This window comes from Leiobunum rupestre, chromosome 3, assembly GCF_980474605.1.
Source record: "Leiobunum rupestre chromosome 3, qqLeiRupe1.1.hap1, whole genome shotgun sequence".
In the NCBI taxonomy this organism is placed as follows: domain Eukaryota; kingdom Metazoa; phylum Arthropoda; class Arachnida; order Opiliones; family Sclerosomatidae; genus Leiobunum; species Leiobunum rupestre.
Genome location: NC_143386.1, coordinates 28,425,534 through 28,439,853, shown reverse-complemented (window position 1 = coordinate 28,439,853; position 14,320 = coordinate 28,425,534).

The window sequence follows — 14,320 nt, the reverse complement described above, 5'->3', positions numbered from 1 at the left end:
ACAAAGAATTTACAGGTTATATGCATTATAACAATATTGTTATAACAGAACCAAGAATATATTAATTTTTATTTCGGGAAAATGACCGGCTACCTGAATTAATGCCTTTAAAAGTTGCTCGATATTATTGAGTATAAATACATTATAACAAAAACAGTTCTTCGAACTGAAAAAACAGTTTAGAGCTCGTTAGAGGTGCGGCCTTAAAGGGACATATATTATTTTTTATTGTTGATTAATTTGTCAAATTAATTGAAATAGTATTAAAAATACTCCTGTGAACAACAGAATGACGTCATTCTGCTTTCAAATCACAGTCCACTGCTCCTCCAATTTTTTACACAAAATCTTTGATCAAATTTTGCCCACAAAGGTATCCATATTTATATTTATTTTCTTTACTACTCATTTAACATTAAAATTTTAAAATTTATTATTATTAGTTTATTAGTTATTTATTGCAGTAATCTGCAACAAACAATAAACTAATAATAATAAATTTTAAAATTTTACACCGGCCTCTCCGATGACTCGATTGTTTAAAAAGTAAAATACGGAGAACGCGACTCCCGCTTTCTTCGTAATTTTCTATGTTTTAAATACTTCATTTTTTTGACCGTGTTAACTAATTAAATAGTAAAATGTGGATATCGAATCTAGAGCTCCGAAATGAAAGGAATCCATATCTGGTCTCAGAATTAAAATCGGGGAGTGGTTGATGTTATAATCACCAGCAAAAAATAACGGGCGACTTTAAATTTTTAACAGTTTTTCGATGTTTTAAATTGTTTGACGGTGTTAACTATTTAAATAGGAAAATGTGCATATCGAGGGCACTGCTACGAAATCCAAGGAATCCAAATCTGGTCTCCAAATTAAAATCGGGCGAGTGGTTGATTTTATAATCACCAGTAAAAAATAACGGGCGACTTTAAAGTTTCGATTCGCGGATCCGTCCCGATCGTGTACACGCTAAGTTGACGTGACGCGGATTCCCCCGTTTTGGGCTGCCTTGAAAAGCATCCTATACAATTCAGCGGGTTTTTAAGGCGGAATGAAAAGTGAGCTCTAAATATACTCCGCTGCCGCGGAGTATTATACTGGCCCGAATTTGATAAGTAAGTTACTATAGTTGTGAACAATATGAATCTAGCTTACTTGATACTCCTAAAATAATTATCCATATTTGTTTTCTCCGAAAATATTTTTAATTTTAATATTCATAATTTAATTCAACGTTAGGTTTATTACAAGTTTCTTTTTTATTTAAGCTTGTACATAAAGAATTAATATTTGTTTTCTCCATAAATATTTTCTATCAATATTCGTTTATCCAAAAAATTTCTTCTATAAATATTTGTTTATCCAAAAATATTTTGGCTATAAATATTTGCTTATCGAAAAAATATTTTTTTATAAATATTTGTTTATAAACATTAATTTTAATCAAAAGTATCAATTGTTTTGTTCCAGAAATGTTTTATCAAGATTGGTTTTCTCCAAAAATTATTCTATCAATATTTGTTTTCTCCAAAAAATTATTCTATCAATATTTGTTTTCTCCATAAAATTATTCTATCAATATTTGTTTTATCCAAAAAATTATTCTATCAATATTTGTTTTCTGCAAAAAAATATTCTATCAATATTTGTTTTCTGCAAAAAAATATTCTATCAATATTTGTTTTCTGCAAAAAAATATTCTATCAATATTTGTTTTCTGCAAAAAAATATTCTATCAATATTTGTTTTCTGCAAAAAAATATTCTATCAATATTTGTTTTCTGCAAAAAAATATTCTATCAATATTTGTTTTCTGCAAAAAAATATTCTATCAATATTTGTTTTCTGCAAAAAAATATTCTATCAATATTTGTTTTCTCCATAAAATTATTCTATCAATATTTGTTTTCTCCAAAAAATTATTCTATCAATATTTGTTTTCTTTATAAAATTATTCTATCAATATTTGTTTTCTGCAAAAAATTATTCTATCAATATTTGTTTTATCCAAAAAATTATTCTATCAATATTTGTTTTCTGCAAAAAAATATTATATCAATATTTGTTTTCTGCAAAAAAATATTCTATCAATATTTGTTTTCTCCAAAAAATTATTCTATCAATATTTGTTTTCTGCAAAAAAATATTCTATCAATATTTGTTTTCTGCAAAAAAATATTCTATCAATATTTGTTTTCTCCAAAAAAATATTCTATCAATATTTCTTTTCTCCATAAAATTATTCTATCAATATTTGTTTTCTGCAAAAAATTATTCTATCAATATTTGTTTTATCCAAAAAATTATTATATCAATATTTGTTTTCTGCAAAAAAATATTCTATCAATATTTGTTTTCTGCAAAAAAATATTCTATCAATATTTGTTTTCTCCAAAAAATTATTCTATCAATATTGGTTTTCTCCAAAAATTATTCTATCAATATTTGTTTTCTGCAAAAAATTATTCTATCAATATTTGTTTTCTGCAAAAAATTATGATATCAATATTTGTTTTCTCCAAAAAATTATTCTATCAATATTTGTTTTCTGCAAAAAATTATTCTATCAATATTGGTTTTCTCCAAAAAATATTCCATCAATATTTATTTTCTCCAAAAAATTATTCTATCAATATTGGTTTTCTCCAAAAAATATTCCATCAATATTTGTTTTCTCTAAAAATAATATATTATCTCAATATTTGTTTTCTCTAAAAATAATATATTATCTCAATATTTGTTTTCTCTAAAAATAATATATTATCTCAATATTCGTTTTCTCCAAAATTATTTTCTTTCAGTATTCGTTTTCTCCAAAAATATTTTCTTTCCATATTATTTTTTTCAAAAATATTTTCTTTCCATATTATTTTTTCAAAAATATTTTCTTTCCATATTATTTTTTTCAAAAATATTTTCTTTCCATATTATTTTTTTCAAAAATATTTTCTTTCCATATTCTTATTTTCAAAAATATTTTCTTTCCATAATATTCGTCAAAAATAATACCTCCACCCAGTGGCGTTAATAGCGCCCCCGCAGACCCCGCAGCGTGGGGGGCCCCCGAGAACCAGTGCCCCCCAAACGTTTATGATTAAAATCGGTGCTATTTAAAATTGCCCCGAGTTGTTTTTCGCGGGGGGGGGGGGGGGGGCGGAGTTCCCAGTTACGCCACTGCCTCTCCACCCACAAATATAATTTCATATTCTTTCTAATTTTGAGTGCTTACCAGAATGTCGTAGTTTTCGATCAATAGAAATAGATCCGTTTGATTCCGACACCAACCAGCAACTACTGGCCAGGACAGTCATTCGTGTCCTAGAGCGCCCTGGTCAGAAGTTGCTGGTTGGGGTCGACTTAGATGGATAGTTTGACCAATTACATCTGCATGTTGCTGCACCTCGAGGTGCCGTCAGGAATGCATACCTCTTCTTGGAATGCTTATCCTGGCGTATCGCGTATGGTAAGATCAATCTGACGGCTTTGGCCCCGCCTACGAGAAAAAAAATCCCCTCTGCGCGCGTTCCCCTCTCACGTTGTTGTTTGTTAAGTTAACATAGTTTCGTCCAAAATGAAATTGGAGTATATTGATAAGAAACAAGACGTACGACGGTCAGAATACACACAATCCTTCTAATGTGTTAAGTTTGTTTGAGCAATTCACAGCAACCTGCAACGCCGGTATCACAACCAATATATATCCACGGCCACACATAATTGTATTTACACTTATTTGTTACTTTTAGTCATACTTTGAAAGCATCGAAGATTCCTTCGATCATTGTCTTTCTTATTTTTTACTTCTGATCACACTTATTTGTTACTTCTGGTCATACGTTGCAAGCATCGCGTACTGCTCCGATAAGTGTCACACTTCTTTGTTACTTCAGGCCATACGTTGCAAGCATCGCGTACTGCTCCGATAAGTGTCACACTTCTTTGTTACTTCTGGTCATACGTTGTAAGCATCGCGTATTACTCCGATAAGTGTTACACTTATTTGTTACTTTGGGTCATATTAGAACGGCCTGGAAAAATACCAGAGATAAATTCGCGTATTTCATATGTTGGAAGTTGAGGGGGGTCCGTATACGCTGCCCAAAAAACCTAACTTCGAATTAAAATTAAGCAACGAAATTGCAATTCCAGGTTATATGGAAACCACAGCTATTCAAAAATATATCTTTCATGAAAGTCGGACTTAAATTAAGGAACGTTATGTAGATTTTTAGGTCAAAATATAAAACCACGAAAATTGGGATCACGTAAATTACCCTGAAAACTATACTTAAATTTAATATTTACTGATATAACTGAAGTTGTAGGTCCGCTGAATCCTAACCTATCCAATGATATTTTTTTTAACTTTATCGGACTTAATTGTAAATAAAATATCTACCACATAAAGCGAAACCACCGAAAATAGTAAAATGGGCATTTGCCCAACTTCTTGGGCTCCGATTTGAAAACTTTATGAAAGGCTATCAGAAATACATGAACCGAAATTATCAGCGACTGCTTTTTTATTCTGAGGCGTTTTCCCCCAGCGCTAGGGGAGGGTGACAAGGAAGCATTCAAATATTTCAACCCACCCGCGGCCAAGGTATATTTTTGAGTGCATGCCGGGTAGAGTATTATGCCATCTAGTGAGTGTAAAATGAAATAGTTCCAGTTGAACGAAGGTCAAATTATCGAACGTATTATGGTCAAAGGCTTAACAGTCTTAGTTTGTGATGTTGTAAATTATTTTGAATTTATATTACTTTTAATCAAATTACAAACCACCGATTTATCCTTCACTTTAGGCTTGTTAATTAGAAACATATTGCACTGGGTAAAAGCCTCCTTAATTGACATTTTGACGTTTTAATTTGAACTAAATTGATATCTGATATAATGGTAGCTGTAATTCTTTACACTGACTGAAAAAGGTACTTTTTAAGTATTTTTTTAGTCCGTGTTTTTTTAAAGTTTCTCACGGCGGCCACCAGGGTGAGTATTCAAATCTGTACCACGGACCCGTAGAGGATTGCATTCCGCGGAGGGAGGGACTACAACCGAGTAAAGAGAGGGGGAGACGGGGAAAACGCCTTTAGTATAAGCGGGATAGGTCGCTGATAATTTCGGTTCATGTATTTCTGAGGCTATCAATGGCAATGTATGTACATTCGAAGGAAATATCATTGACTCTTCTAGCCCTAACCGTTGAAGAGGTATGAGCGACACGGCGGCATCGGCATCGGCAACGGCTACACTGTACGTGTGACTAATACACACAAATCCTTAGGATTGTGTGTAAAAAGCGGTCAGCCACACGGAGACGATGCCGCGGTAAGCATTCCAAGTAGCTTTCGTCACGAAAAACGTAGAAGTTCCGTTCAGTTTATTCTTAAAAACAGGGTACCTCGTCGAATTTACTTTGATGTCCAGGGATTTTCGTAGTAATACGTCATCGATACGAAGCAGCAACATCAAAACAATAAGGCCAATGTTATTAAATTCGCTTAATTTTTTTAATAATTCAGGGGGATAAGTATTTGTTAGGTAATAGACGCTTCAATAAAACATTTTCAAGGACCAACGTTTGCGGCTCTGGCCACTATTGACTTTAAAAATGTTTGTAGCCACTGTACAGGGTAATTTGAAAACTTGAAGGGTCTTCCATAAAGATTGCTTTGCAGGTTATATTTCCTTTATAGACAAGCTTTGTCTATTTGTGTACAGTCCTTGTCCCCTACGCCCGCAGACAAAAAAAAGTAATTTTATGTCAGAATTGAATAGACGAAGGCAGTTTGACACATTCAACGGAATGGTGTATTTTAATCGTGACAAATACCGTCTTTGTGTTGCGTGGTTTCTCTATTTATCCTTCAACTGTTCACAAAATTCAAAGCTGCTTTTCCCCAGGGCAAAATCGACACGATGCAGCAATTCCCGTTAGGCCTTTGCTTAGTGTCCTCAAGTGCACGCAATGGAGAGTCACTAAACTTTGGCACACACACACATTTTGACGCACTTAAAGAAAAATGCATTATGAAACTAAACTTAAGAGCTGGTTTTCACAAGAGCAATAACGCGGCGACGGTACTAGGCCGTCTAAGTGCTTTTGTGAAAACCGCCCTAAGTTAGGGCAACTGACTATATTGAGCATGTGATGGGCATTTTCGAAAACCAAAACAGTTTGCTCTCGCTCATATCAAATTGAAAAAAAAAAGCTAAATTTCTGCGCAAGGCTTAGCGTTGTAGACGATTTTTCTCGGCTTCTAAACTCCCGATAGTTTCCGAACGAGATGCGCTCTCTCATTGGCCGAGAGTTTCAAGTGTTCTTTAGTTCTTTATTAGCTTAAAAAAGGTCAGAGACCCATCACGTCAAGACAGTGAGAAATGAGATATGTACAGTCAATAAGCAAAAACAATATACATACAACGAAAAAGGGTAATACAATTGTGAAATAAAATAGCTTGAGAGATTATGGACACTTAGTCATAGAGTTCGAGATAGTTCGCCAACTCCTTCCGGAATTGAGTTAGCACGGGAATGCCCTTAAGATGGTCTGGCAAGGAATTCCAGTCCCGAATGGACGAGGGAAGGAATGAGTGCTTGCGGCACGCAATACGGAATCCCGGAGACCGCGGGGTTTACGAAACCACTGAGAGGCCACCGCGGAAAGAGGCGCAAGGGCACCTCCGTGGCGGTGAACGACAGAGTTTACCAGAACTAGGCGCCTAAAACGGCGGCGCGAAGCGAGCGTGTTCCATTTGAAATAAGTTAGAACGTTTGTCATACAAGTGTCCCACGAAAAGCCAACGCTCGCCGCGAAACGAAGAGCACGACGCTGGATAGACTCAATAGAATGGATCCCGCTTGCCGAGTTGGGGGCCCAGACCGCCGAGCAGTACTCCAGGATAGGAAGGACGTAAGTTTTTATACCCAGAGTTTTAGTGGCAAAAGAGCAATGGGCCAGATGGCGCTTAACGAAGCCCAGGGCGCGAGTGGCTTGGGAGGTGACCCGTGCAACGTGGGTAGCCCACTCCAGGGTGTCGGTGATGGTGACCCCCAAATATTTCTGAGAAGTGACAACCTTGAGCGCGACACCAGCGATGCGATAGACGGGCACCACGGGTGTTTGACTGGAGCGACAAAGGCAGAGCATAGCGAATTTTGCAGTGTTAAGAGGGAGCTTCCATTGTTTGCTCCATGTAGTGATGGCGTCGAGATCCCCTTGCAGGAGTTGATAGTCATGGGACGAAAAGATCGCCCGGGATAGGGCCACATCGTCAGCGAAAATGTAGAGGGTTGAGACAACATTATCCCCAAAGTCGTTGATGTAAATTATGAAGAGGAGCGGTCCAAGGACCGATCCCTGAGGGACCCCGGAGGAAGCAGGGAGCTAAGCAGCTCCAGGGAGAACTACGCGGAACTTTCGGTCACTAAGATAGGCCGACAGCCAGTTGAGAGTTTTGCCACGGACCCCATAAGAGTGCAGCTTGGCTTTCAGAAGTTCATGCGGAACAGAGTCGAAAGCTTTCCGGAAGTCTAGGAATATAACGTCAACCCGACCCGCTGCCTCCAGACTAGCGGTCCAGTCCTCAAGGCAACAGAGAAGCTGAGTTTCAGTGCTAAAACTACTGCGGAAACCATGCTGATACGGCATGAGGACATCGTGAGTAGTAAGATGTGTAGTAATCTGGGAGGCATTAACGTGCTCGTCCAGCTTGAGGACCTGGGACAGAAGGGCGATCGGGCGATACTCAGACGGGTCAGAGGGATCACCTCCCTTCGGAACCGGGGTAACGTTAGCTGTGCTCCAGTCGGAGGGGAAGGCTCCAGCATCATACGACTGTTGGAAGAGGGCAGCCAGGGGAGCAGCGAGAGCGTCCGCACAGTTTCGCAACAGGATAGAGGGAATCCCGTCAGGGCCGGGGGCCTTGAAGGGCTTGACTGATTTAAGCAGCTTCAGAATACCCTGCCTTGAGAAATGGATGGGATCCATGGTCGGGGCCCTCCGGGGTAGGAGGGGGACCGAGTCAAGGGTATAAACGGGAAACGTTTTCCTGAATGAAGCAGCAAGCAGGTTTGCCTTGTCGGTGGCAGAGGTGTAAATGTCCGAGCCCATCTTGAGGTCCGGGACCGGAGATGACTTTGACTTTCGCGAGACGAGTTGAAAAAACCGCTTCCGGTTTGATTTAAGGTCCGAGGCAACCAGGTCGAGGCGGTGCGTGCGCGCAGCCCGAAGAGCAAACTTCACGATGGCGCGATGTTGCGAAAAATGCCGGTGATTGGCATCACTAGGGTGAAGCTTGGTGCGATTGTAGCGTCGTTTGGTCTTGCGGATCAGCCGGCGAAGCGATGGCCCAACCCAGGGAAGGTTCTGGCGAGAAGAAATGCGCTTGACGGGCACGTATGCCTTCGTGGCATCTTCAATGGCCGATCGTATAGTGCTCCAAGCTTCGTGAACCGACGATGGGAGGTGAATAGTAGAGAGACAAGCGGAGATACTCGAGAAGTCAGCGTGGTTATAGTCCATGACCAAGCGGGGGGGGGGGGGGCACCCGGGCTGGAGGCTTAACCCCCCGGATAGGGCAGAAGAGAAAGTCATGATCGCTGATTCCAGGAAGGTGAGTGACTTCGCGGTGATTGGTTGTCTGTTGCTTACCGGAGTTCGCGGTAAATATACAGTTGTAAGAGGTCTAAATCGCAAAGACCCGTTTTTTCAAAAGTTTTTAATTAATTAAAAATTGAATTTAATCGATAAAAATTGAAATTATCATTTTCGTACTTCTTTTGGATGAGAAATCGATATATTATAGGTTTTTTAGGCATTTCATTATCCCTTAAAGATTAATTAAAGATGACGTAGCCATAAAAAACAATCAACCGCTAACTCTTCTCGTTCTCTCACCTGACAGTCTGGATCATAGATAAAATAACTTCGTATATAGATAGGAAACTTCATGTTGTAGAAGTTACGCCAGAATTTTGGCCGACATCTGGTGGCGGCACCCGAATAATATTATTTGGTGAAGTTCGCACTACTCGAAGTCCGTACTAGAACCTTGGTGTAACGCAATCCCAAATGCAAAGGCTTAAAGGCCGAGACCAGAGATTTAATTTTCTCGTGCGCGAATTTAGACCCCCACAAAATTGAGTGACAGCGTCGACAGCTTGACCGACGGCTCTGACTGTTTTTGAATAGAATATATTCAATGAGCATCAAAAAAGAGGTAAGCTACAATACATGGAATTGTCCAGATGGTCACTCCAGCTGTCAGAGCTGTCACTTAAGTTGTCAGAAATGTCAAGCAGTTGTCACTCGTCAAAAAATTAAGTTCAGGATAAGAGGGGTGGAAATTCGCTCTGGTCTCGGTCTTTAAGCGAGCTATATGTATTCAAAGTACTTTTTCTTGAACTGAGAGCAAATTTAAAAAAAATAGCACTAAAGAAATAGCATTCACACAGTAAAGATTTCAAGTTTGTTTTAAACGCTATTTCTGGTATATTTCAAGACATTTACCTTTCAAAATACGTGTATTCCCAAAACTACGACCTCGAATTCCTCAATACGTTCTACGCTCTTGAGAACACAGCCAACTGGCGCAGTCACTGGCAGGGCAATCTCGTGAGAGTCAGTTTGCCGCATTGAAGTTATTTTATCTATGGTCTGGATCTAACAACTCCTACACAGTTTTAGATAGAAAGCTTACTCATTTCACTCTTTTATAATAATTTCACATTTTAAACAAGCTTGTCTCTCAAGAACTCTAAAATACAACTCTCTCACTTTTTATAACCATAACCACCTTTTTTCACAATATTTGTCCAAAATTGCACCTCTCTTATAATAAGCATTTCTAAAAAGTCATTGCGCTTGCTGAACTTGTTTTAATGTATCGCTTTCGTTAAGAGATACGTAGGAGTTCAGTTCAGTTTCGAAGGTTAGATTTTTATAAAAAGGGTGACTCCTCTAATTTTCATAGTGAAACGTCACTTCTACGTCACGAGTGCCGCGCCGGATACATCTAAACAAGAAGGCCAATGTTACTTTATAGAAAGGCCTATTTGCCAAAAGTTACAGAACCCCAATTAACATTGGATATAATATTTTAAATTTTTTGATGGTAAGGAAATAACATTTTAGTATCTCATGTTAATTATGCACATATTATCTGAGGTAAACTATTTTTCAAAACAATATCTCATCTCATTACGATCTCACATAATTTCCAATGGGAAAGCTCCAGGGCTGGTAAATCCAGCCAGACTTAATTAATCCATCCTTGTTTAAAAAGGTTTCAACCACCAAAAAATCCATGGTTAAAACCACTTTTTTTTATTAAAAAAATATTGAGAAATGAATAGGTGTTTTCATAAACTCCGGCTATGATGTTTTCCCTCCGACAAAAATTTCCCCCGTCAGTCTTTGATGGGAGTTCAGTTCAGTTCGTTCCAGTTCTAAAGCCATCGGCGCGACTCGCATGAATGTACGTCAACAAGTTGGCAAACATGTTTCCCGAAACATCAATGACAGCTTAAGACTACATACCGTTACATGTCCCTTCCTAGAGTATACCACCTCCTAGGTAGTTCTTTGATGGGGATTTTATGAAAACCCCTATTAGAAATATTGAAAAACTAAAACTTAACCTTTACTTTTAGTCGTAAGCAATGTAAGCTAGATATAAGCAATTGGGGGATCTTAAAATTCATTTAGCGCGTGAAAATACGTCGCCATGTTGGGGTTATAAAAGCGGGTAAATAAGTATACCTCACAATGTAAAGGTACTGTCACGCGCAAAAACGTAATTTTGAAATCAGGCAATTGGTGTATTTTCGAAGTAATGAGGGCTAGATATAAGCAATTTGAGCATTTTTTATTAATGGATTTAAGCGTATTAAACCACCGGTTACAACTGGATTTTTTAATTTAAAAAGGCCGGTTTCTTGTCAACCCTGGAAAGCTCCCAATTAGAGCTCTTTTATCCCCGTCTTATAGGCCGACTGCATAGTTATTCGGTGTACTCTGTCTTTCACTGGTAGGTGGCTGCTTGCATAGCACATTTGTCTTGCAGCGAGGCAACTTCCAGTGAAAGACAGAGTAGACCGAATAACTTCGTAGTCGGCCTTTAAGGTACAATTTACTCTCAATCCCGCTCAAAATATTTTAATATCCTCTCAGTCTCAACTCTGGATCGGGCAAACGAAAATTGTTCATCTCTTTCACCTCTCATGCATAAAGCTTGTTTTCCACTAGCGCGCGGCCATAATGTTATTTTCTTTACGAGCGTAAAAACGTTTGAACGTTTGAAAGCTGAGAAACGCGTCGTTGCGTGCGCCAGTGGGAAACAAGCTTTACGCTTTTTCAACTCGCGCTCATCTAAACAAATGTTCATAAAGTACAACTCATCTCATCTCCTCTCAGTAGCGGCGCCAGGATTTTTGGGTAGGTAGGCCACCCATATGGAGGCCCCCCACCACAATCTTTTTAAATCCGTCCACGTGGATTATTTAATTTTTTTTAAGCAAGTTGTGAAAGTTTTGGGTAAAATGGGTACGCGACGAAAAAATTAGAACTAAAAAATAAACTACTGTCAAAGAAAAGTTACTCGTACCTTTGAAAGAATAAAAACAGCAGTGTCGTTAAGCGAATCACTCGCATTGAATATTGAAAAATTAATAAATAAATAAATTATTTCGCAAACAAATTACATAATTTTCTGATATTAAATAATTTGGAGGTCCATATAATAAATTTTGGAGGCCCCTTAAAGCCCAATTTTTCTGATCGCTGGTAGCGGGTAAAAATCGACAAAATCCGCTTCCGCTACACACTTTTTCACTTTCCTCGTCGATCTGTTTCAAACAGATAATTTCGATTAATTTTCACGCTTGCGAGTGGCAGATGCGAATTTTGACGATTTTTATCCGCTACCAGCGAGCATGAAAATGGGCCTTAAGACGACTTTTAGAGGCCCCTACCTAGGGCTGTGCGAGTAGTGGTTTCAGGCAATCGAGTCGGGTATCGAGTACCAAATTCTTTTTCATCGAGTATTCGAGTCGAGTAATATTGAAGTCGAGTCGAGTAATCGAGTACTTGATTAAGGGGAAAATTTCCCTTATTCGAGTCGAGAAACTAAAATAACACATCGAGTAATATTTTTAACGATTCGGGTTATCGATTACTTGATTAGGAGCTGCAGGTTTTATTCAATTAATTATGAAATTAAATTTAAAAGGAGTACAAAGTAACTTTCAATGCTGAAAAACATTCCTTTAATTTAAATGGACCACAGTTTCTACAACTTTGTAGGTACCGTTTATTGCCCCCAAAAAGTTGTAAAAACCCCTCTTTGAACTTTGAAGCAACGAGGATAGAAAAAACTAATAATCGACGAGTTTAGAGAACAGCTTATTCGAGTAATCGGGTACCCGAATATGCAATTTTTTGGTACTCGGTAATCGACGAGTATTCTCCAATTACTTATTCGAGGTCGAGTTCGAGTACTCGACCCTTAAAAAATGCCGAGTAATCGATGATGTTCGAGTACTCGCACAGCCCTACCCCTACCACAATTTCAAGTAGGTCCAGGCCTACCCCGGCCTGTTGCTGGCGCCGCTACTGTCTCCTCTCATTTAAGTTCATACTCTATGCAACTCCTCTCACTCTTCTCTAGTGATGTGAATTTACCGGTAAATATACAAACGGTAAAATTACCGGTGAATTTACCATTATTTTTTTTATTCAATCAATCACAATAATTATTAAAATAGTATTTTTATTTTAACATAGCCTTAGGTTACAATAAACTTACGACGTACATTTAAATGTTTGTAACGTAAAATCACAGTGCCGGGAATTCGGAGTCTTTAACAGGAAAATGGTTTGGTTTTCTGGTCGAATGTAAAATGTAAAATTTTCTTTCTTTTATTTGAAGTTTAACAAAATATTTTTGTGTGGTTTTTGCTTTATAAAAAAATTGGTAAATTTACCGGTAAAATAACTCGGTAAATTTACCGTAATTTAAGTAAATTAACTATATGTAACAAATTAGTTTTTATCATACTTTAATAATTATCTAAATGAACTTGCGTACCTAAACAAATTCCTAAACCTAACTATATGAAAACAAATTCAATTCCATATTACATATTATATATGTAACTATATACATGTATGGAGTTATGGATTCCTGATAATAAATTACTTTTTTTTAAAATTATGATACTTTCATTTTAATATAATTTTAGCATCGTTTTTAGAGCATAACGCCGATTTAATTTCAGTTGGCGGCGGGCCCGCCGATTTTTTCAAAATTCAACGGTGTCGTTGATTTTCTTGGGCGGCGGCGGCTTGAAAGGGGAGGAATTTGAAAATTAAAAAAAGTTACGTAGGAAAACGCAAAACATTTTGGCGGCAGGAACAAAATTTTACGGCGGCGCGCCGAAAAGTAACAGCTGGTTTTCACTGGGACAGAAACGCGACGCCGGCGAAAGCGGACGCAAAATATTGTATTAGGCCTAACGGGTATTTTTTGCCTCGAAGCTAACCGTCGTTGTGACCAATGAGGTGGAATAAATAGAGATCCAAACAATTCTGGGACTCGCGGGACACGTTTTATTTGAGTAGGAGAATTAGGCTAAGTTTCAACTTTATCCAATCGTGTTGGCGCCATCTGTTTCTATAAGCAGACACTTTTGCAACATATATTAAGGTTTAGTTTTCCAATAACACGATAGATGGCGCCAACACGATTTGATTAAGTTCATTTACTAGGACTACCTCTCCAACTCAACAAATACTGTCCCGCGAAACGGTAAGTCCTGGAAGTCGGATTTGGAACTCTATCAGAAGAAAATAGGGGGAAGTACGCTTCTAGTCAGCTTTGGAAAGGCGTCACTTTTCACGAATTTTCGCGCCAAAACGGTTTGGCGGGAAATCGCGGATGAATACATCGTTTAAAAAGTCATTTTTCTTAAATTGAACAATTGTGACATATTGCCCTTCTCATTCTCTGCTATTTGAGCTAAGGCGTATTTGCTTTCGTCGATTATAGCCGTGTTGAATCAAAACAAAAGTAGGACTACTTTTTCAGTTTGGTTTATTATGCGTAAAAAGGCGTTTTCGTGGGTCACACGACGACTTCTACGGCTCAAAGCTACAGATACGTACTTCCCCTATTTTCTTCTGACTCTATTTATTGGTTGTGACTCGGTGGCAGCGGCGGTTCGGCGCCAGAGAAAATATCGGCGGCGCTAGGCTCTAATCGTTTGCTTATATTTTGATAAGTGTATTTAATTTATTTATTTTAATTGGCAGAC